This window comes from Gadus morhua, chromosome 13 (assembly GCF_902167405.1).
Source record: "Gadus morhua chromosome 13, gadMor3.0, whole genome shotgun sequence".
NCBI lineage: Eukaryota > Metazoa > Chordata > Actinopteri > Gadiformes > Gadidae > Gadus > Gadus morhua.
The window spans coordinates 18715227-18737062 of record NC_044060.1 but is presented as its reverse complement, the minus strand read 5'-3'; the positions used below and the strand labels follow the sequence as shown (position 1 = coordinate 18737062).

At 42.9% G+C, this 21836-nt stretch overlaps 1 pseudogene across 1 annotated transcript; it reads right to left on the bottom strand.

The window, feature by feature from the left end:
* Positions 1–5343: 5343 nt before the first annotated feature.
* On the bottom strand, positions 5344–17119 carry LOC115556859 (inter-alpha-trypsin inhibitor heavy chain H3-like; annotated as a pseudogene). The gene is made up of 23 exons (XR_003979130.1): positions 16676–17119; positions 15963–15998; positions 15842–15865; positions 15591–15748; positions 15388–15492; positions 15133–15295; positions 14847–14957; positions 14549–14677; positions 14332–14448; positions 14058–14225; positions 13804–13922; positions 13352–13532; positions 12325–12510; positions 10970–11109; positions 10483–10643; positions 9077–9103; positions 8929–8976; positions 8612–8653; positions 7492–7605; positions 7187–7391; positions 6474–6649; positions 6116–6227; positions 5344–6015 (listed from the first exon to the last, which is right to left on the bottom strand). The product of XR_003979130.1 is annotated as an inter-alpha-trypsin inhibitor heavy chain H3-like (transcript).
* Between the last annotated feature and the right edge of the window lie 4717 nt (positions 17120–21836).

Sequence of the window (21836 nt, the reverse complement as noted above, 5' to 3'; positions counted from 1 at the left end):
ATGCTCTCTCACTCTATGTATCCTCATGCTCTCTCACTCTATGTATCCTCATGCTCTCTCACTCTATGTATCCTCATGCTCTCTCACTCTATGCATCCAAGCTCTCTCACTCTATGTATCCTCATGCTCTTTCACTCTATGTATCCTCATGCTCTCTCACTCTATGTATCCTCATGCTCTCTCTCTCTTTATACTGATGCTCTCTCACTCTATCTATACTCATGTACCCATGTTCTCCCACTTTTTATACTCATGTTCTGGACCCTGTATATATACTAATGCACTCTCTCTGTATGTATACTCATGCTCTCACTCTTTGGTCGTGCTCGCTAACTCTTTATACTCATGCTCTCTCACTCTTAATAGACTCTTCCACTCACTCTAGGTACACTCGTTTACCCTCAGAACGGAAGGGTGCAAGGGAAGATGATGCCTTTCTGACAGGTTAGCTCTTACGGCTGACATTCATCCCAAACATTGTGTTTCTGTGTTTTGAGATTGTTATGGTTGCAAATGGTAGTCTAAACTTCTCACCGGCTAACTGCTAACTCAACACAACGCTACACAAATTCCTCTTCCCTGGTAGCAAGCTGACCAATGGCGGCGCAGCATGCTTGTCAGCTGACCAACCCAAAGAGATGAGGGGCAAGATTAAATCCAATCGGGGGCAGTCTGAGGTTATCACAACCCTCCAAAACTAAAACAGATGGGAACGCGGAGCACGTCTTCTGTCGTGTGAGCGGCTCTCCTATAGGGAGAGGCCAGAACACCCATTTACTTTAGCATTGTAGTTCCATGTTGTTTGTAGTGAATAAAGAAGGCATACGGGTGATTCTGAACCAGCGATGTATACCATGACAATTCAAATATGTGTACACAGACTAACACAAAAACACAAAGAGGTGTGACATTTCAACACGCATACCTTCCAGAACAAAACAAACACACACACACACACACACATAAAGGTTTGTGTTTTGCCCCGTTTGCCCCAAAATCCCCTCCTCATGTCGTCTGTCAGTCTGCCTTTTTTATTTCACTCTATTTTTTGTCTTCTTTATGTTTGCTTGTTTCCTTCATTATCTCTCCATCTGGAATTCAGCTCCATGACAAACACACGGCCCCACTTAGTCTCTCTCTCTCTCCCCCTAACTCACACTCTGTCTCTCTCTCTGTCTCTCTCTCTCCCTCTGACTTTCTCTCTCTCACTCAGCTCAGATGCAAGTTTAATGTAACAGCGGCATGACAGAAAGACACAGAAAGACTTTCGTCACGGAGGGGAAAATAAAGCCCCAAACAAACACGAGAGATGAGATAAGAGAGAAAAGATGGAATATGTGCGGCGCCTTATCGCCGATGCTAATTGTTTCCGCGTGGAGGGGCGGGTGATGACGGCTCCTCTGGAAGGGATGGAGAGAGAGATAGAGTGATGGAGGGAGGGAGAAAGAGTGAGAGACAGAGAAGAGAGAGAGAGAGAGAGAGGGAGAGAGAGAGAGGGAGAGAGAGAGTGATGGCGAGATGGAGGGAGGGAGAAAGAGTGAGGGAGAGAGTGAGAGAGAGAGAGAGAGAGAGAGAGAGAGAGAGAGAGAGAGAGAGAGAGAGAAAGAATATGAGATATCCTCCTCGTGCCTCCGTCCTGCTCCTGACTTCAGAGCCCTGGCGCTAAGGAAGGTCAACACCGCTGTTCAACTTTTCACCTCTCTCTCGCACTCTCTCTCTCTCCCCCCCCGGGATCTACACTGCAGTATAGCACCCCCATCCCAAACACACACACGCACACGCACACACACACACACACACAGTGGCCCTCCTCCCAGCCACCCAGCTCAACCAGACACAGAATCTCCACTCTCAATCAGAGTGCAACAAACTGATTCAATTAAAAACATAAAAAAATCTAAACGACACTGGATTTAATGTTGTCATAGAACAAAAAGAAGAGTCAATAAGCGTGAGGCGTTACAAAACCCAATATAAACTTTCGACATGCATCTTTGTTTTCCCTTCATAATAAAGGTTATATCCGCTGTGTGAATGTTGATGTCTCCTGCCAGGTCTGGCCGTATCTCTCAGGTGGAAACAAACAGATGCTGAAGTCAGAGAGACAGGCGGGCAGACAGCCAGCCAGACAGGCAGGCAGGCAGGCACAACTATAGAAAAACAGGCGGGCAAATACACAAGCAGGGCAAGAGGGCAAACATGCGGGTGGGTAGACAGGCAGGCAGGCAGGCAGGCAGGCAGGCAGGCAGGCGGGGGGCAGGGGCCGGCCAGGGGCCGGCAGGCCGGCGTCAGGGGCCACACGCGTGTCATGGCGCACCACGCGCCGGGTGCCTGCATACCGAGGCACCCACGGCCCACACAATGGGGTCTCAGTCCTGGGGCATCACGCACCAGCGGCAGCAGCAATGTGAAATATTCACACGGGGACAAAAGGTAAAGCAAGCAGTAAGAGGAGAGAGAGAGAGCGTGTGGTGTGTGTGTGTGTGTGTGTTGTGTGTGTGTGCATTGGAGGAGGTGGCGGTGGGGGTGAGAGGTGAGGATGAAGGTAGAGGGAAGGGCACCTGAAGGATCGAAGGACCGCTGCTGAACAATGCAGCGCAGTGTTTTAATTCACATCATTTAGACTTTTTATTTCTTCCCTTACATGTTCCTCTCTTGAGTTTGTCACTGAAAGGAGTATTGATACAGAATGCAATTTGGCCTTCACGCTCTTTTTGTGTTGTGTCACAAAATAGGGCTGTTGTTTGTTCCAATGTAAAACTTGAGAAAAGGAACGTTCCTCTCTAAAATGTTATCATTGATAAAGCGCTGGAGATTACTAAACCACAATCAGATAGAATAAATATCCAAGTGTGATAATAGTAAGAAGCCCGACACTGTAACATGATTTCACCCAACGGAGGAACTCGTGTTGGATAAATAAACAGCTGTACATGTATGGCTCGTTGCTGCCTCCTGTTGGCCGAACATCAGCGCATTCATGGATCCCTTGCAACTACGTGAAGATCTCCCCCGACCCACAGCGAGACATGCAGCTCCTATCTTCATTTATTTAAAGGAGGGTAGGGTGGAGTGGGGCCGGAGTGAGGGTGGGTGGGGTGGAGGAATACAGCAGAGATATTAATGTCAGCCATGTGTGAAAGAAGTTGCATGTTTGCTTTTCACAACTCGAGCTCAGTGAAGTACAGTGCGGCCTCTCTGTCGCAGACACCCCGAGTGAACCACATCTGGTGCGAATCACCCAAGCTTACGAAAACATGCACACATGCAGTCACATACACTACGCTCTCAAATGCATAGCCTACTCCTCGTGTGCAGGCCCTAAACACGCACCCTGCACATGGGCCTACTGATCACATCCCAGTAAAAGTTTCAGAAGAATACTCGTTTAGGAGATTCTCGCTTTAGAAGTCCCAAAAGAAAATGACAGGAATGAAAGGGAAATAAGTATTGTGTCATGAATTTTGCTTCGTATAAGGAAAGCATTGTATTATTCACAATAATAATGGTTATTATAACAATAATTACCAGTACCAATTCGACATTCCATATGGACACTTAGAAATCATGATGTTTATTAATATCTATTGCGTTATGTAAAACAAACAGATACGATTAACGCTTTTTTCGCAATAGAGAAATCAAACATAACATGTTATTATGCTACAAGGCTATTTATTTTATGAAGACATAGTCATCGTTAAGTCATCGTTAGGACATTAATTTAGCTATCAAGACATAAACCTTGTTGAACTTGGTCCGGTATTGTTCGAGAGCTCTGTATCCGTCCTTTGAAACCTGGGCCACAATGCCCCATCAATGAACGCCAGGTAAAAATGCTTGTCTTTGGCATTGACCGTTACAGAATATATTTTTATTAAAGGGAAGTATCGCCACAGAGGAATACAACTTGTTTCTTTACCTTTTGCTTGTTCAAGGCGTGTGTATTAAGATATCCAACTCAAGGTCTTATTCTAGTCATTAGGGTGGTGTTAAGAAATCGCTGCCTTAAGAATCCAGGCTTTTTATTAGGTTAGTAACCTAGACATCTAGTCTTTGGGAATAAGAGTAATTAGGTTAGTTACTAAGGCACATATCTAGTCACTAGGTTAGGTACTAAGACTCATTAGATTATTACCTTGGACACATGTAGGTTAGATATCAAGACATATCTAGATATTGGTTGTTATGACACATATCTAGTCATTATGTTATCTATCAAGACATATCTTGTAATTTTGTATGCATAGGTAAAGCAAGATTTGATGTGTGTATTTCTTTAAAATTCAAAAACTCACATCAAATATTGCATTACATATACATAAGTGATATGATATATATACGTAACAGTTTTTTTAAGCAATATAACTGAGCCTTACAAGTTCTTATGGTAAAAAATACCTAACCAGACTTGCAGCTGTCATGCTTCTCTCCACAACAGCAGTATCATGCCTGTTTGGGAAGATACTGACTCACAATTAATTTGGGAGAGGCAAACTCTGCGAATGTTATCTAACCCACTTGAGGACTCTGTCCAGGTGACAGTATTAGTTGGGGACCCGGCACCTCATCTGGCCACCATCCCCCCCCCCAAATCAGCAACATCTGGTCACCCCACTCTCAACTCCTGAACTTCCGACATGAATGGGGTCACCACAAATGCCCTGGATCTCAGGACTAACACTGCAGACACGCAACACGGGCTGGCAAACTGTGGAGTGAGGAGTTCACATACTCAAATATTTCAATGAAGAGGCTGAAAACATGACAACTCACATGTCATGTGTGTATAAATATATACTGTATAATGTGTGTATTGTATTTTGGCCATTGTATGTTCAATAAACATACAATGCCTGGATTAAGTGGATTAACACTCCTCTTTAATGGTCTGCATATGTTTAACATGTAAACAACCATTCATTATAGTCGAATTTACCAAATTAACCTGGTCATGTCAAATATGTGTTTTGTGTTTTATCGACAAAAGCGGTGCCCAAGAGTACAAGGAGAACAAATAAACAACTCTTGATACGTGACCCCTCAGAGTAAATATTTGCAAACATTTATTCTGTGAACCTCTGTGTGGGGAACCGAAGTTGGTCTTGAGGCAAGCATCAACCAGCTAATCAGCAACGGAGCGCATTGCAAACACAGCTCTTCCAAATCCCTGCCGAAGATCTTGACATTCTCACAAAACCATGGGTTTTTACCTCAAACCATCATCATCACAAATCATCATTATTTGTCCTTAGATAAAAGATAAAACCTTTTCAAAGTATTTTTGAATCTGTCGTAGTTTCTTTATTGTCAAACACTTTTGCTTAATAATAACAATGAATGTTTTGGTTTTGTATTTTTTTTTTAATGAAGCATAATTGGTGCTGCATACAAACATCAAAAATCAGGTGATTTTGGCACAATTTTTCCTTTTAATACAATTTAGAAATATGAGAATATTAAAAAAATACTTTGAGATAATCGGCTTAATGTCGTCACTTCAACAGTTGGAATAAGTACTACTGCTAAATCCCTAATTCTCCTCCATTGTTACAGCAAACAAACTCCCCTGGAGGCAACCGAAGATTTCAGATATCATGGGAGAACACGCTTGTTTAGAAATATCGTACACAGATTACAGATGCATCCGTGATCTGAACCCATAAGTGCCAATGAGTGGCTCCTTCAGTTAAAACTCCTCAACCAGACCTATGCCATAAGTAGCTGAAATTAAAGTTAGCCAAATGGCCCCTTTATCAGGGATATGGAACTTCTCCAATCCCTGTGGTCCCTGGGCTGCCACTGAGAGGTGATTGAAATAGAGAGGCTGTTAGCCGGCCTGAAGTGTCTGGCTATGTAATCAATGATACTACCTACTTGTCAGTCTTAAAGAGGCCTGACACAATGTAATCTGAAGCACTCCCGTCAATGAGCCCTGTTCCATTACTGTGAGCGAACCAGCAGGGAACATGCACTCCTCTCTGCACATCCTTCCTGAAGTCTTGATGCCAGCTCCTGCCGGGGAAGGACAAAGAAATACGATTGTTTCAAAAAAAATGTTTTTAAACATAACGTAAGATTTTACTAATAAAGTGGTGTCAGGTAGCAGGTGTACCTGGTCACATTGAGCTGATGTCCTTTGACATACATGGTGGCATCTGGTTTCTCAGGAGCCTCTCCTGGACGTTGATCTCCAACCTCAAACCCAATCCCATGGTAGAACTGACCTGGATCACAATTTGTAATTATTAAAGAAACACATATATAAATACATAATAATTTCCATCTATAGCATAAAATACTATAAATATATATGTGGTATTCTGAGCAGTTTCCTGTAACTTCATAATTTCGCATCAACAGATTTCCATATGAAAACCAACACTTCTGAGGTGTAACGTGCTTATAAATCATCTACGATGGCCTCAGTAGAAAGATAGCTAACGTATGCCCCCTGGTGGACAGAGCCTTACCTAGCAGGCCGTGGACTTCCTGGGACATACGATGACTTTCCAATGTGTAGAATCCCAGATAATCCTGATGGTAGTGCCGTTTACTCCACACCTTTGTGTGCCTGACCACTTTAAACTTGATGTAGTCCCTTATGGTCACGGTCAGACTGTTGTTGTTCATCACCTTAAGCTTCACACTGGAAATACACAAACACGAGGCAGATTAAATTGCTAATAAAAGTTAAGGCAGTAATACGTTATTTGTGCATCGATGATTGCACAAATGTATTAACCGGTTATCTAATTGGGCTATTTTATTCAATAATAATCAGCTTATCAACCTTTCCTATTTGATTACCCTATTATACACGTTTGATAATGTTTTACACATCATTCTCAGAGTGCCACGAGATGTCCTTGATGTTAGGAAAAAAACACGTTGAATATCAATCCCTTATAAGAAATATTATTCAATGTTTTTAGAGCATCCCTAATCTGAAATAAATCTGCCCTTCAACAAGCCACTTTGTTTTGGAAGCGAATATCAAATTATCATCACCGCAGTGCGCCTCCATCTCAACCTTCATTATCCTTTTTTAATTAGGTTTTATATAGTTGCAGGAGACTTCAATTCGGTTATTCTTGTCTGCAAACTCCCAAAATCTCACGGGATCACGTTCAACTCACACACACAGGTGAAAATTTACACAAACATAAGCAGACATCTTACTCACCTTGGTCCTTTGAGGGAAGCTTGATCTGACCACAGCAGCTTGACCTGTTGACCGTCCTGGGACAGAGTGATGAACTCAGTGGTCACCTCAAGCCTCACCCCCAGGGCTTGGTGGTCCACACCGATGTGGTCAAAGTAGGTCTTGACTCCACTCGCGCTCGCTTTCTTTTGCTTTTTCGCAACGAGTTGCCCGTTAACCAGAAAACCTACAAAGGAATATGGGGGTTTTAGAATTCCATTTTGCATGATGTTCTTCAGAAAATGAAGCCTGTGTATAACATTTGCGTGAGACGGATGGTGGCCCACCTGAGGAGGAGTCTTTAACCAGGTTCAAGATGGTTCCAGGTGATCCGTTGATGTCAAAGCACAGTGCGTCCTCTCTCTCTGGCAGCTCTATCATAAAATGAGGATCTCCATCCACTTAATAGCAACACAAAAAAAAAACATTAAGTTCCATTCATATACATATAGAAATTAACAAACATATTCATGTTGCGTGATGCACTTTCATGGAAGCAGCATTTGTATTGAAAAGTCTGATTTAAGTTGACCATCAATAACACAAAATGAATATAAACATATTTACCAGTAACAGTGCTTACAATTTATATTAAATATTTAGTTTATTGCATTGGAAATCTGAAAACTATTCAGAAAGTACAGATAGTACCAAGAAAAACAAGACAATCCAAACATAATTTGACAGATTGATTATATATTTAAGTATCTATTTCTTTATAAGAATATATAGTGGGTTTAGAGAGTGGGGGCCCCATCTTGCTTCCGGCGCAATTTACTTTCTACACTGACGCATGTGTTGTTGCTAGTTTGCAACTGGCGCCGAGCGTTCTTTCTTGTAGTTAGGATAATTCTTACATAACTAACTCGAGTTGATGCAAAACATAACTTGTAATTGATTAGAAATATGCAACATATATAACATTGTAACTGTTTAGAAAGGGAGCTACACAGCTGAGCACGCACTAACGTACCCAATAATGCTGCAACATGTACAGTCGTCCATTGACCCGCTTTTCCCCTAGCTTCATCATAGTCAAAGTGTTAAAACTAGCATAGCTAAGATAGCATGGCCACCGTCCGCCATGTTTGTTTAGGCTTCAGTAACATTTGTTCATTGCAAGATTGCCATTTCCCTTTGCGTATATTCTGATGTTCAGAAATCAGGATTGGGTTGGTGGGAGAATTGGCTTGTGTAAAAGTGCTGTGTTGACAAAACGGTGGTCTTCTACATATTACCAAAACAGTTACATTTGCCTTCATCTACTGGAGGGCAAATAGTGTGGAGGTGAAAAGTGCGTGCATGTGAAAAGTGCGGAGTTTGAGTAATAATGTGAAGAGTGTGGACAGGGTGGAGGGTGTGGAGATGGTGGCATGTTTGGGGAGTAGAGTGTGAAGAGCTCCTCACCATTATCGTAACTCCTCTGTCTAGCTGCCGGTCTGGACCTTACTAAAGCCGCAAACACAAAAACAAAGATGTAAAGTGTAAGAAAAGTGCAAAGATTCAAAAGGTTGCCAAACCAGTGAATGGTCATTGACTTTCATGACGCTTCTCTCCGCACTCTTTCGCTGTCTTGTAGACCTGGGATCATAAACTTTAAACAACATGGGGTGGAAGGAGAGCATTTAATGGATAGGGGGGGGAAGTGTGGAGAGTGTGGAGAGTGTGCAGTATGTGGATATGTTGACAGTGAGTGTTGAGTGTGAGTGAGGAGAGCTTCTCACCGCTTTGGGCTTTCCTAGCACTGTCTTTCGGGGCTGCTTGTGCCCTGACTAGTCACAAATTTAGAAATAGAGATATAAATATATACATAGAAACACAGCCAAGATATAACAAGTTGTCAAACCAGTGAATGGTCAGTCAAATTCATACCGTCCTTCTCCACAAAACGTCGCTCTCCTGTAGACATGAGATCAGAAATATTAAAATCAGTACAAATACAACAAACATGGAAACAAAGGCCAGGATTTAAACACTAAGGGCACTATCTCGCAACCAGCACAATTTACTTTCTACACTGAATCGTTGCTAGTTTGCAACTGGCGTAAAGCAAATTTTTCCCCGCAGCAGACTCCCACCACCAAAGTTGCGGTTTGAGAGGCGTGTCGGGGAAAAGCAGAGGTGTGCTTCAGCTCAAAAGGATTCATGCTGCTATTTTACAGATCGAAAAAAAACCACGCACTAGCGGATGGCGCAGTTTGGCGTTGCTATTTTGACGTACCATGGCAGGTCGGAGCTGCAACATAATCTTACACACACCAGTAGGCTATAACAGGACAAACATGCAAACGATTAGCATAACTGAGATATTATGATGATGATGTGGATTGTGGAAAGAAAAGATCCATGGGGGCTGCATGAATTTACACTGTAGTAGTTCATTCAATTTCAATCTTGCAATGACCAAATGTTACTGAAGCCTAAACAAACATGGCGGACGGTGGCCATGATATCTTAGCTATGCTAGTTTTTACACTTTGACTATGATGAAGCTCGGGGAAAGCGGGTCAATGGACTGTACATGTTGCAGCAATTAGTGCGTGCTCAGTAGTTATTTGGGAATGCATGACGACTCAGTGTTTCTGAAGTCGTAGAAGAAATGCTATTCCATGTGTGAATTAGGCCTATTATTTGGCCATAGACTGAGCCATTTGAAGTTTGAAATTCATGTGGTCATGCATCCGTCTCATCGGAGACTGCAAACGCGCTGTCAAAACATCAACTCGTCAAATTCAAATGCGCTCATGGCCCTTAAAGGGGATGGGAGATGGCTGTCTCATTGGTTTGTTGCACGTTATGCCCAAAACACACCTACAGGTTTCAGACCAACCCATTTTAGATTTAGGTCGGGTGGGCGCAAGAGTCATTTATCCGCCGGTACAATAGCAACAGCGCCAGAGATCCGCCCCCAACGCTACTTGCGTTTCGCACTTATCACTTGCGTTTCAGACTGTTTAAAATATGGCCCTAGGAGTCCTTGTGTGATGGCAGTTCATCATGGTTGCATTCATAATAAACCAATTGCTCTTTCATGATCCCTAAAATATATCCATTAAAGGCATAGTCAAGCTCTGTACTTGGGCAAATAAATATCCCGGGACCTTTTGACCCAGACCAGCCAACAACAGGCCGCGGTCACACAGTCCCACAGAAAAAAAACAGCCGGTTCAGCCGGGAATAGAGCGGCCGTTTGGGAATCTTCCCAAAACTCCCTGATTCACATGCATGAAGACAGCAAAGACTTCCTCTGTTACTGCTCCTCGTTCAGCTCTCCATACCCTCAGTCAGCTTGTCTGCTATGAGGGGCCCGCTGGGACCATCCTCAGTCTCTGGCTTGGTGACCACCATGGAGGTGAGGGGCGTGACGAAGCTGTACTTCAGGGACATCTCCAGGGCTTTGGCCGTGGAGTTGCTCTTCTCCTCCGGTGAACCCAGCTCACTGAAATTAGATTTTTGGCTATTCATAATAATTTAAGTAGGTCTATTGTATGCACATTTTAACACACACGTTTAATTCCTTATTAAACATTTAATCACAGCCACACACAATTCATGTGTGTGGCTGTGAATTGCTGGTTAACTTGACGAGAAGTATTTTGGAGTAGTATTTTGAAGATTCTCCCATTTGGAATCAATAACTCTGGTATTATTAATATGTTTGATTTTCTCCTGCACGTTAAAGATCATTTAGTAAAGTAAAGAATGTAATTAAAATAAACGAAGCTTGATGATCCAAAAGGATCCGAAGGGTTCAGCAGGGCAGACCTTGCGACCAGTAGCTGTTGGAGGGTGAGGTAAGCCCACAGGCGCTCACTGAAGTTCCCGAAAATGTACTCCTGCTCTGGATAGATCTGGTCCCACTCAGCCACCCTGGCTTTTCCCTGCACCTGGAAGTCATTCCCATGCTGTGGGAACAACAGTGGGAAACAACAGGGAAGGAAAAAAATCAGGGGGCAGAAGAAAAGTTTAAATGGGAACAGAGAAAACAACAACATCGTTTTGGACTGCTGGAAGTCATCAGCAGCCGGGCCAGGGTCAAGCGAGGATAAGAGATTGCTTCACATCTTGCCAGCAGTACCCTAGAATCTTAAAGGCATGCAAGCCTTTAGTGGCAGCGCCAGAATTAACCCTTATCAAAAAGGATTTGGTCAGTTTGCTAAGACCCCAGATAAATTGTTGATATTGTCTATGTCGAGATGTAATCAAACCCTAACAAACTATATTTGTTTAACTCACCCCCTCTCACGGTGTAGGCACGTTCCAAAATTGGCAGCGACCAGCCATTGTCGTTCATTATATTCCAAACTAGTGTTTTGTAGCTACCATAGCTGTAACCTTGTTTTGTCCAACACAAGTTAGCACATAAGAACTGCCCTGACTAGGTATCTTTCAATAGTGCCCACAAGCAAACCACAAGTTTAGATTCTGTGTTTACACTACATTTTGCATCCTCACAAACACAGAGACCGCAGTAAGAATGATGAGCAAAAATAATGGCTGTGTGATATTCTGAACTCTGAGTGCAGAGTAACATTTCAATGAGTCGCAAGAGTAAACGTAGGTGGGGATGTATTTTTAACTGATTAGAACACTTATGAATCAGAATTAAGTGCCCAGTTCACGGTTGTATGAATGTATGTAGAACATGTCAACTGAACACAAATTAAACATTTTCCCTGCTGAGCTATCTATTGCACACTGTGGGTCGAAGCAATACAATTCTCCAGTATGATCCAAGATTCACCACCGTGCTCAAGAACAGGATATTTAACTTTCAAGAATTCAATGTCTCAAAACAAGATTCCCCTGTTTACACAGAATCTTGTGAATTTCATTATTTGTGGGCAAATACCACCACATACAGTTTGTATGCACTTACTTGTGTTGGACCAAACAATTATACAGCTTTATTATAGTCTGACTCAGTTTCCATTCTCCATCAGATGGCCTTTTCCCCCTTGCTTCACAGGATCCTCCCACTCTCGTATACAATCTCGTCATTGCCCTTACCTTCTAGTATCCAGAACAATTGGTCTGGATACTTACAAACACCATACTTAAAAACCCACATACATAAATACTTCATGCAATGTTAGTTATTAACATTCATGTTAACTCACTCCATCAGCCTGCACTTCCACCAGGAAGTTGTCCATGTCATTGTCAGACAGCCGCCCGGCCACCACGATCTCTGAGCCATTGAACAGCTGACTGAAGTGATGAGGGGTTAAGGACTCCACCACGTTGTCAGGGTAACGCAGGTCCACCTCAGAGAGCAGAGGGGTGGCCACCTCCTCAAAGAAACCCTGGGACACGAAATGTATTAGGATACATTTTCTCCACTATATGCATACCTAAAATATCTCTCTTAACCCTGTTTTGTATGCATGTATGCATGTTTGCATGTATGCATGCATGTATGCATGCATGTATGCATGCATGTATGCATGCATGCATGCATGCATGCAGGTATGTATGTATGTATGTATGTATGTATGTATGTATGTATGTATGTATGTTATGTATGTATGTATGTATGTATGTATGTATGTATGCATGCATGCATGCATGCATGCATGCATGTATGCATGTATGCATGTATGGTGGCAGAGGCCAGGGAGGAGTGAGGGGAGTGGTAGGCCAGGCACCCCATCTGGCTACCACAGAAGCAGAAAGCAGGCTACCACAAGCCTGAGTTGGGAGGAGCAAGAGACAGAGAGGACTGGATCATTAAGGAGGTGAATGGACCCCTTTTCCCACCCTGGTTGTGTTTACGAGGTGAATAAACCATCATAAGTTGAACCTGCTTTGTGTGTTGTGTCGTTTATCTGTTGCAACTTGGTGGCGTGGAAACCCCACACCCACTGGCCTGCTACAGTACGCATGTATGTATGTATGTATGTATGCATGTATGTATGTATGTATGCATGTATGTATGTATGTAAATAAATGGTGCAACTATTGATGTTGTCCCATTTCAGTTTTCTCTAAAAAGGAGAATGTGATCATTGGTGATATTCTATGACAATATTTCGACATTGTTCAGGACATTTTATGGCTCACATTGATGCATCCCATAATTCAAAATTCCCTGTTTGTTCATCAATTCTTTGCTTGGTATTTGTTTTCTAGTTTCAGTCACCTCACCTGCAGCTGAAGGGTTGCATCCGAGGCTTCATAGATCCTGCGTGCCAGCTCCCTTATTTTGTTTGGCCATCACATCCAGGAAGGAGTAATCCACGTGTTCCCAAGCCCAGGCAGAACAGAGACATGTTACCACCGATGGCTTTGAGCACGTTCTTCTGGATCTTTGGGAGGGAGCTCTCCCCTGCAGGCAGCCAATCCAACCACACATGCAGAAAGGCACAACAACCACAGATTAACGGATGGGTTTGGCCCGCACAAAGGTTAAACCATGATTTGTAGTTTGCCCTGTCAACACTCACACCTGTACTTTGTATCCCTGCTGTTGAACACCTAGACAAAATATATGAACGAAAGAGTTCCAAACTTCAAGAATGTCACAATTGATACGTGTCTCTGTTTGACTTGGAGGATGATACCTGTTTTCATGTGAGCATATATCCTCATGAACTCACCTGAATTGGGCATTCCGTCAGTCAGTAAGATAATCATGTCCCACACTTGTCTGTGTTGCCTCCCTTTTCCCGCTTCAACATGTCCACTGCTCTCAACACGGCGCCGTTGATATCCGTACCTGTGAGGGGAGAACGATCAGGGCACGTCATGTCATTTTTTCTCTTTTTATGAATAAGAAAAAAGGAGTTGAAATTGAAATTGTGAAGACGTCCCAGGCGTGTGACGGATTTGATATTCTCAGTTTGAATCTCACTTCCGCTATCCCTGATTCTCTTGACATACTCCATTGCGTTGGTCACATTTCTCTCGTGGCCTTCATAAGAGAATTCTTCCACTGGAGAATGGTGTTGGAAAATTGGATGAGGCCGAAATGGTCTTCATGGTGTAGGTCTTGCAGAATGGCCAGCATTGCCTCTCGAGTCTGAAGAGCATTTACAATCTACGGTTAGACCTTTAACAATTAAGGGAAGACGTGGATTCAAATCTCTAAATATCACATGCACACACACACACACACACATCTTTACCTGTGTCATCTTAGTGCCTGACATTGAACCACTTCTGTCAATGACAAACACCACATTCTTTGGGATGCGAGGAAGATCCGGAGGAGCAAAGAAATGCACAAAGTATCCGTTCACGATCTGGAGGTAGAAATATAAAAGTGGAATTGATCAGTTTAAACGGGTCTATGTTGCTCCACTAAAGTCAGCATTGTGTTTCATATATTTGTTGACAGCAGACCTGAATGTCTCCTAGGCTTGATGCTCGTTTCACGTCATACTTGATGATGAAATCCCCATTGATCAGAGACCCATCACACTCTGGACACTTCCTCTGCTGATCCAGCGTGGGCGAGAAGGAGATGTGTGCCTGAGCGACCAATGTATTAGTTAATTCTCAAATGTGATGGTTTGAATAGCATGGAAACACCATGGTACGTGAAACGCAGACCGGTTTTGACTACATTTATAAATATAACTCATGTATAATATATCATATAAATATATTGACACTAACGTTTGAGGAGCTTCTCTTATACCTTGTTGTCTGTGACAGTTTTTTTCACCAGTGGGAGGAGTTCATTGGAAAGGAAGGTTCCAGCGGCATCCACAAAGGCAATGCCCTGGGCCTCATAGATATCAGCCACAATCTGCACACACACACACACACACACACACACACACACACACACACACACACACACACACACACACACACACACACACACACACACACACACACACACACACACACACACACACACACTATTTAGTGAAAGGATACCAAGCACAGGGAAATTTAGGGGATTGTGAACTTGGATTCACCTCAAAGTTCTGGACCAGCTGTTTGGGGTTTATTCGGGTCAGGATCTCATACTGGCCCAATTTCCTCTGAAGAAGCTCCTCATAGGTCAGGATGAAGGTCACATTGCTCTTGGCTCTAATGTTGACGGACACAGAGAACGTCTCCATCGTCCTTCCAGAAGCTCTGCAACAGACAATTTACGAAGGACCTCACCGCCATGTCCCGGAAAGTCGTCTAGTTTGAGACTAGAATTCATGTTGTGACCTGTGACTTACTTGACCAGTCCAGCCGTCTGCCCTTTAGACACTGCTTTGTCATACTGCTTCCTAGCCTTCTCTTTTTCATTCACCTTCCCAATATAGACCTGACCCTCAATCTCCCTAAGAGTGGGAAAAAATAAAGATGCATGAAAGGAAAAAAATATCAAATGATCGAAACTCAAAACAGATTTCTTAAAAAAAATTGCCTTCTTACTCACATGGTGAAGTTGGTGATGAAGGCCGTCTTGGGCAGGTCCACCTCGAAGAATATTTCCTGGGAGGAGTTGGCTTTGTTCAAAGCACTGGAGGTCACGACTGTGTGAGCGAACCGAGAAGCCACCGTACAGTGTACTGTGACACTGAGCACCTCCACCGTCTGAACAGAGTGGGTGAAATAAATAAAATCAAGAAAATATATACATAATAATGTGAAGTATCTCTAATATATTGGTTTTCCAGGATGACTCACCTTTGCATTGTTTGTACTACGTTTCTGGAATAAAATTAAAGCACATTAAAAGTATAATAAAGCAATTTCTTCATATATGTTTTAGTACATGTTATCATGTTGTCTTATCAATGTCTCCTACCTGACGAGAAATGGGGCTCGCAACAGCCTCAGCGTCCTGGAAAATTACGTGAACGTTAAAACGGTATCAGAAGGAGTAGAAGGCCTATAATAAAAAAATGTATCATGCTGTTGAAATGAAGGGTGATAGATCACTCTCATTTCAACAGCATGATACATTTTTTTATTCATTTGAGTCATCTTATAGCATGAATTTCTTATTTAACTCCCGTAGGAAAAACGAAAATCTACAAGTTGGATGTAATGGAATTATCCATCAACATAATAAGATGTCAAAAGGTCGAAAATCGCTCTATGTAGGCTATGTAACAAAAACATACACAACGTTGAAATGTTAGTTCAAGTGGAATGCGCAATATAAGTGTCATCTATTCTGGAACCAAATGTAATATTTTAAAAATATATATTTATAAGTAGGCCTATGCAACTGGCTGCGTAGACTACCCCATACAGTCCGTTGCACACCATGGCCTATTAATTGCATGGTACCAAATCCCGTTTCCCTGTGGACCGCTGATACAAACAAACAAACTCTTCGCGCGTAACGCGTTTGGCGTGGCCGTAGCTTACTCTTTAAGGATTGACTTTAAAAAAAACATCTGGTCTTTTAAATGTCCTCAACAAGGAGGCTACACTCAATAAAATGTTAGGCATTTAATAGTTTCCGCACACATGTAGTCCAGTTCATATCCAAACATGATAGCCTATATTTACCCTCTGCATATCTTCATTATGTGTGATGAACACTGCTCCATCGACCAGAAAAATAAAGATGTAGAGGGAATTCCAAAGAAGCAGCGTGCTCCACGTCCAAGGCATGACTGACCTCAACATCCACTGTCTGTTACCTCTTTCTCAGGAGTTCTCATGCTTGTATGAATTCTGAATGGGCGTTATTGGCAATAGAGAGGGCGGGACTGTCAGTTACATGGGTTAAGCGGCGAGAGCTAGAGAGAGGGCGGGACTTCTGGTAGAGGGATATCCACTACCGTTAAGGGGTTTGTCCTCTTCTTTCCCCGGGGACGGTTCTTGCGTACACTGCTCATAGGAAAGAGACCGGAAATAAAATCGGGGTAGACCGGGTGACCGCTATAATTCAGGATCCTCCCTCAGCCTAGGACTTGTGGGACCAAAACAAGAGCCAAGATGTTCAGGCACGCGAATAATCTTTCCCGTAACTGTCCTAACTCCGCCCACATCCTGGCCTCTTTCGAAAATAAGCATCCTATTCATAAGGTTCACGTGACGTCACGACGACTGGCTGGCGGGCAAGAACAACCTTATCTAGCACTTATAATAATAATAATAATAATAAATGAATTTATATAGCGCTTAATATGGTACTCTAAGACGCTTTACATATTGCCCTATCAAAACTATGTAAGACAGACTAGGAAAAAAAGAAAAACAGAGGTTAAACATGAAGAATAAGGTGGGAGTTAGGTGGGGAAGGCTTGTTTAAAAAGGTATGTTTTGAGTGCAGATTTGAAAGAAGAGAGGGTTGGAGAGACTTTGATGTGGGAGGGGAGTGAATTCCAAAGGCTTGGGGCAGCAACTGAGAAGGCCCGATCACCCCAAGTCCGGCGCTCTGTCCGTGGAACTTGTAGCAGGTTGGCAGAGATGGAACTGAGGAATCGGGAGGGGGCGCGGTGATGGAGGAGGTCAGCAAGGTAGGGGGGGGCTAGGCTGTCGAGGGCCTTGTAGGTGATGAGTAAGATTTTGAAGTTGATTTGGTGTTTAAATGGAAGCCAATGGAGTTCACGGAGGACAGGTGTGATGTGTTCTCTGGAGCGGGTACCAGTGAGGAGGCGTGCAGCTGAGTTCTGGACATATTGAAGTCTTTTTGAGGACTATGTTGGTGACGCCTCGTGCCCACTGCACCGTCAGTCAAAGCACGTCAGAAGGCGTGGCGGATGGGGGAGCTTTCCAGGGTCGTCAGAGCCAGAGTAGTGTCACAGTGCTTAAATTTGCATACGTGATCTGATTGGATGACGGATCCGTCGCTGGCGAAAAATGTGAAAAAAAAAATTTGGACGGAGCCTTCAGCGGACGGAGGCAGTGGGCATGAGGCGCCTCGTGCCCACTGCCTCCGTCTGTTGACTGATCCCCATTAACTTTGAATTTGGACGGACGCGTAATTCATTGTGGATCCGTGCGCTGAAGGCTCTGTCAAAACGTTGAACATTTTCAACATTTTCTGTAGCGACCGAGCCATCCAATCAGATCGCGTATAAAAAAGAAAAAAAAAAAGATTGATTCCTGTTGGCTAAGATGTAACCAGGTTGTGTACTATATTATACATGTACATTATGTTGTTCAATGTAGTCCTATACTGATCTCATGTGGTGAGAAGAGAATAATGCAGCTTACAAAAAGGGTGTGTGTGTGTGTGTGTGTGTGTGTGTGTGTGTGTGTGTGTGTGTGTGTGTGTGTGTGTGTGTGTGTAATGTGTATGTTTATGCGTGTGTTTATGTTTGTGCATATGTGACAAAAATGGCAAAAACTAGATGATGGGTTGAGATCCATGAGACTATAGCTTTAGGCTTCCTAGCGTTGTTTCAGAACAATGGTTAGCGCTGATTGTTGTTGGCAGGGGGTCGTGAACCAACGTACAGCCGTGATTTCCCCTATGCGTTTTTTTACGTTAAACGCTGCATTGATACTGTGCCCACAGCACCATTCTAGACTGCTCTAGAATGAGAGTTGATATTGTTATGTTTTTTTTTCAGAAACTTTAAATGTGATTTTTCTTTCTTCATTTTCGTCAATCCGTCAATGTGTTTGACCATTACAGCTCATGGATAACTTATGCTATAAAGTCATAAAGAAGATCAAGATTAGGGTAGCCTGCGATTATTATCAAGGTAGATCAAACAATTATATATTTTGATTAAATCATTTAGAAAGGGCAGCCCCATTAGATTTTATTTGGCCCGCGCCTTACCCACTGTATATATTATTGTTTTCCACCATCATCGCTCGCTCTCATTGAATATTATTGATTGGTGCGCTTCCATTCCTGACCATAGAATAAAATTGTGATACATTGATGGTAGGGTGGCGCTGTTGAGCTCCTATCCTCTTGCGCTCCAATCCGAAGTGACAGCGAGTGAGTGAGAGGATGCAAGGATGGAGCGGCAGTGGCACACAGACAAACGCAAATTCAAAAAATTTGACCAGCTTTGTGTCGTCTGCAAAGCTCAATCCTTTGCTGTGTTTCAGCGCTCCAATACGGTCGATCATAGGCGTAGATTACGGGGGGGACGGGGGGGATATGTCCCCACCACTATTCAAAATACGAATTTTGTCCCCACCACTTTTTAGAATGTGCAAACCAATTGCGACCGAAAAAATCCACACACACTCAACCGAAATCGTCGGGTCTAAATCATGCGATAGGCGCAAGGGGGAGGGGGAGGGGGAGGAGGGTGAAGTGGTGTGCTGTCTGTACACAGCGTTATAATCGAGAAGTTTCAAGACACGCAGCCAAAATTGACATTTTTATTCAGAAAATAGCCGGTACTTTTGCTTCCTGTAAAAAGCATGTTTGTGACACTGGATAACGATATGGATACATCATCTAGCCTGCATGTGGAGGGCCACATAAGGTAAGAAATTGGTTTACGTAAACTTTGCTGCTGGTTTTGTTTGCTTCGTGATGACCTGGCCAAAGGTTCGCGACGGTCCTAAGCGATTGTGATCTGATTCTGGTTGGTGCTCCAGCTAGTATGCATTTTATATAGAGCTACACACGGTGCGATTGCTATGCCAATGTGGTTATAGTTGTTTTGTCAGATTGACATAGGCCGATGTGACGTTAGACTTTGAGCCTGGTAGGCCTATCCTGACATAAATATGTTCAAGCATAACCTGTGTGATTATCCTAAACTGTAGGGGATTTTATTTGCGGGCAATTTGCTTATGATGTTGTAACGAGTGAAGTCTACATTGGTCCTTCGTGAGTGTGGTGGCTAGGTGTTATCCTAACGCCGTTTTGCAAAACAAGCCAAAATACAAACTGTGGTGTTCACCTTTTATTGTTCGAATAGGAAAACGTCAAACGTACATTTGCATGAGTTAAAAATGTCTTGAGAATTACTATTTTTTTCACAATTCGATATGAATGTAAGATCCGCATGAAACCAGAGAAAGAGCTGCATGCGGCTAAGGAGCCACGTGTTGGCCAAGCCTGATATAAAGCAAGTTCTAGGGATGCACCGAAAAGAAAATTCTTGGCCGAAACCGAAAACCGAAACACCGAAAGAAATGATTATGCCAATTATTCGTACCATTTAGGGTTGCCGCGGTATACTGTATTACCGTTGTTACCGGTGTTGAGGCCAAGACCGAGTTATTTGTATTATTCTTTTCTGGTAATAAAAAAAAAAATCGTTGTCATCTTTAGGCCTATTTGATTAAAAAAAAGGTTTGCCAGTTTGTCTTTGCAGTTTTATTTTTGCAGTTTTTTATTTGTGTTTTTTTCTAATAGATAGGCTACTTAATAAAGAGTTGGAACGCACAAGACCGGTAACCATCGCAACGCCAGTAAACAAACCCTGTGAAGCCCAATCCCTACGAGAGCTCCCCGCGCTACGGCCATCCGGAGGCGCACAGAGCTATTGGCCGTGATATTATATATAAAATGATATTATACTATGATAAATAGAACGTTATAAGACTCTGTCACCGAGAATTGGCGCGCTGCCAGACGCTGTCACCGAGTGTGAGAGGAGAGTTGACGGAGAGGTTGTCCTAGTTTTCAAAGTTTATACTCGGTATAATACCGTTGTTGACACGAGTGTATAACTTGTTGTGAAAATGTCCACACCGCGGCAACCCTAGTACAATTGCATTCATGCCTATGACTGTGTACTAACTTCATTAAAATCAAGGCATTGCAATTTTTGCAAATCACTATACGTGGGTCTTTTCTCAGCAACATTGAAAAAACGTCCGCACCGCAGACATATTGGCGCTGACACCTATAATGTCTCGCTGCGGCTTGTAGGACATGGACATCCAACGTCCAAGTGCTGTCACGGGATTCCAGTTGCCACCCCCACTGACGTCACTGGCTAATGACTGAAACAACCTAATTGTGATTGCAAAAACAAAAACATGCGTTTGTGAAATGTGTTTCTGATGGGTCCACTCCTTAAGCCAGGGGTGTTTCTAGGTTTCATAAACATCCAGGGTTTAGCCCAGACGGAAAATTAAAATGCCAAAATTATTTCGAAGCTATTTTGAATGAACATTTTTTCATAATGCTTCACATAAATAAACAAAATGTGCAGTTATTATAGCTTAAAATAGCTACCCGACTGCTGTGCTGCTTATCCCCAAATGTCTAAAGTTCCATTCAAGTTATTTCAGAGTAAAATTAATACAAGTGAGACAGACTTTACACACACACATGACTGGGGATAGGATAGGTTAATTCACTTGAGGTGGTAAAAAGGTTATGTTTTTAAACTGTTTATTCTCTTGCCAGATGGACTATCTAGACTAGGCTAGTACTTATAATTTTTTTTATATTATTTAATTTTTAACCCAAAAATTATATTCGGGGCTAATAAACACAGGATCTGTGATTAGGATGTCTGGGTTCAGGGTCTGCGTTCAGGGCCTAATCGACCAGGTAAACACGCGTCCTGCCGTCCTCCGAGCTCCAGGAAACGCACCAAGTTCCAGGTGGTTAATATTTAGCTCAGACGTCGTTCACTCAATACATTCATGATCCAAAATCTGACCGCAGCTGACCTCAGATCTGGTGAACTGGGCTTTATTTCTTTCACTTCATACGTTTCGACCAACACGTTCAATCCACCAACGGGTTGGTGGATTGAACGTGTTGTAGTAGCAGAGAATGGCCTGC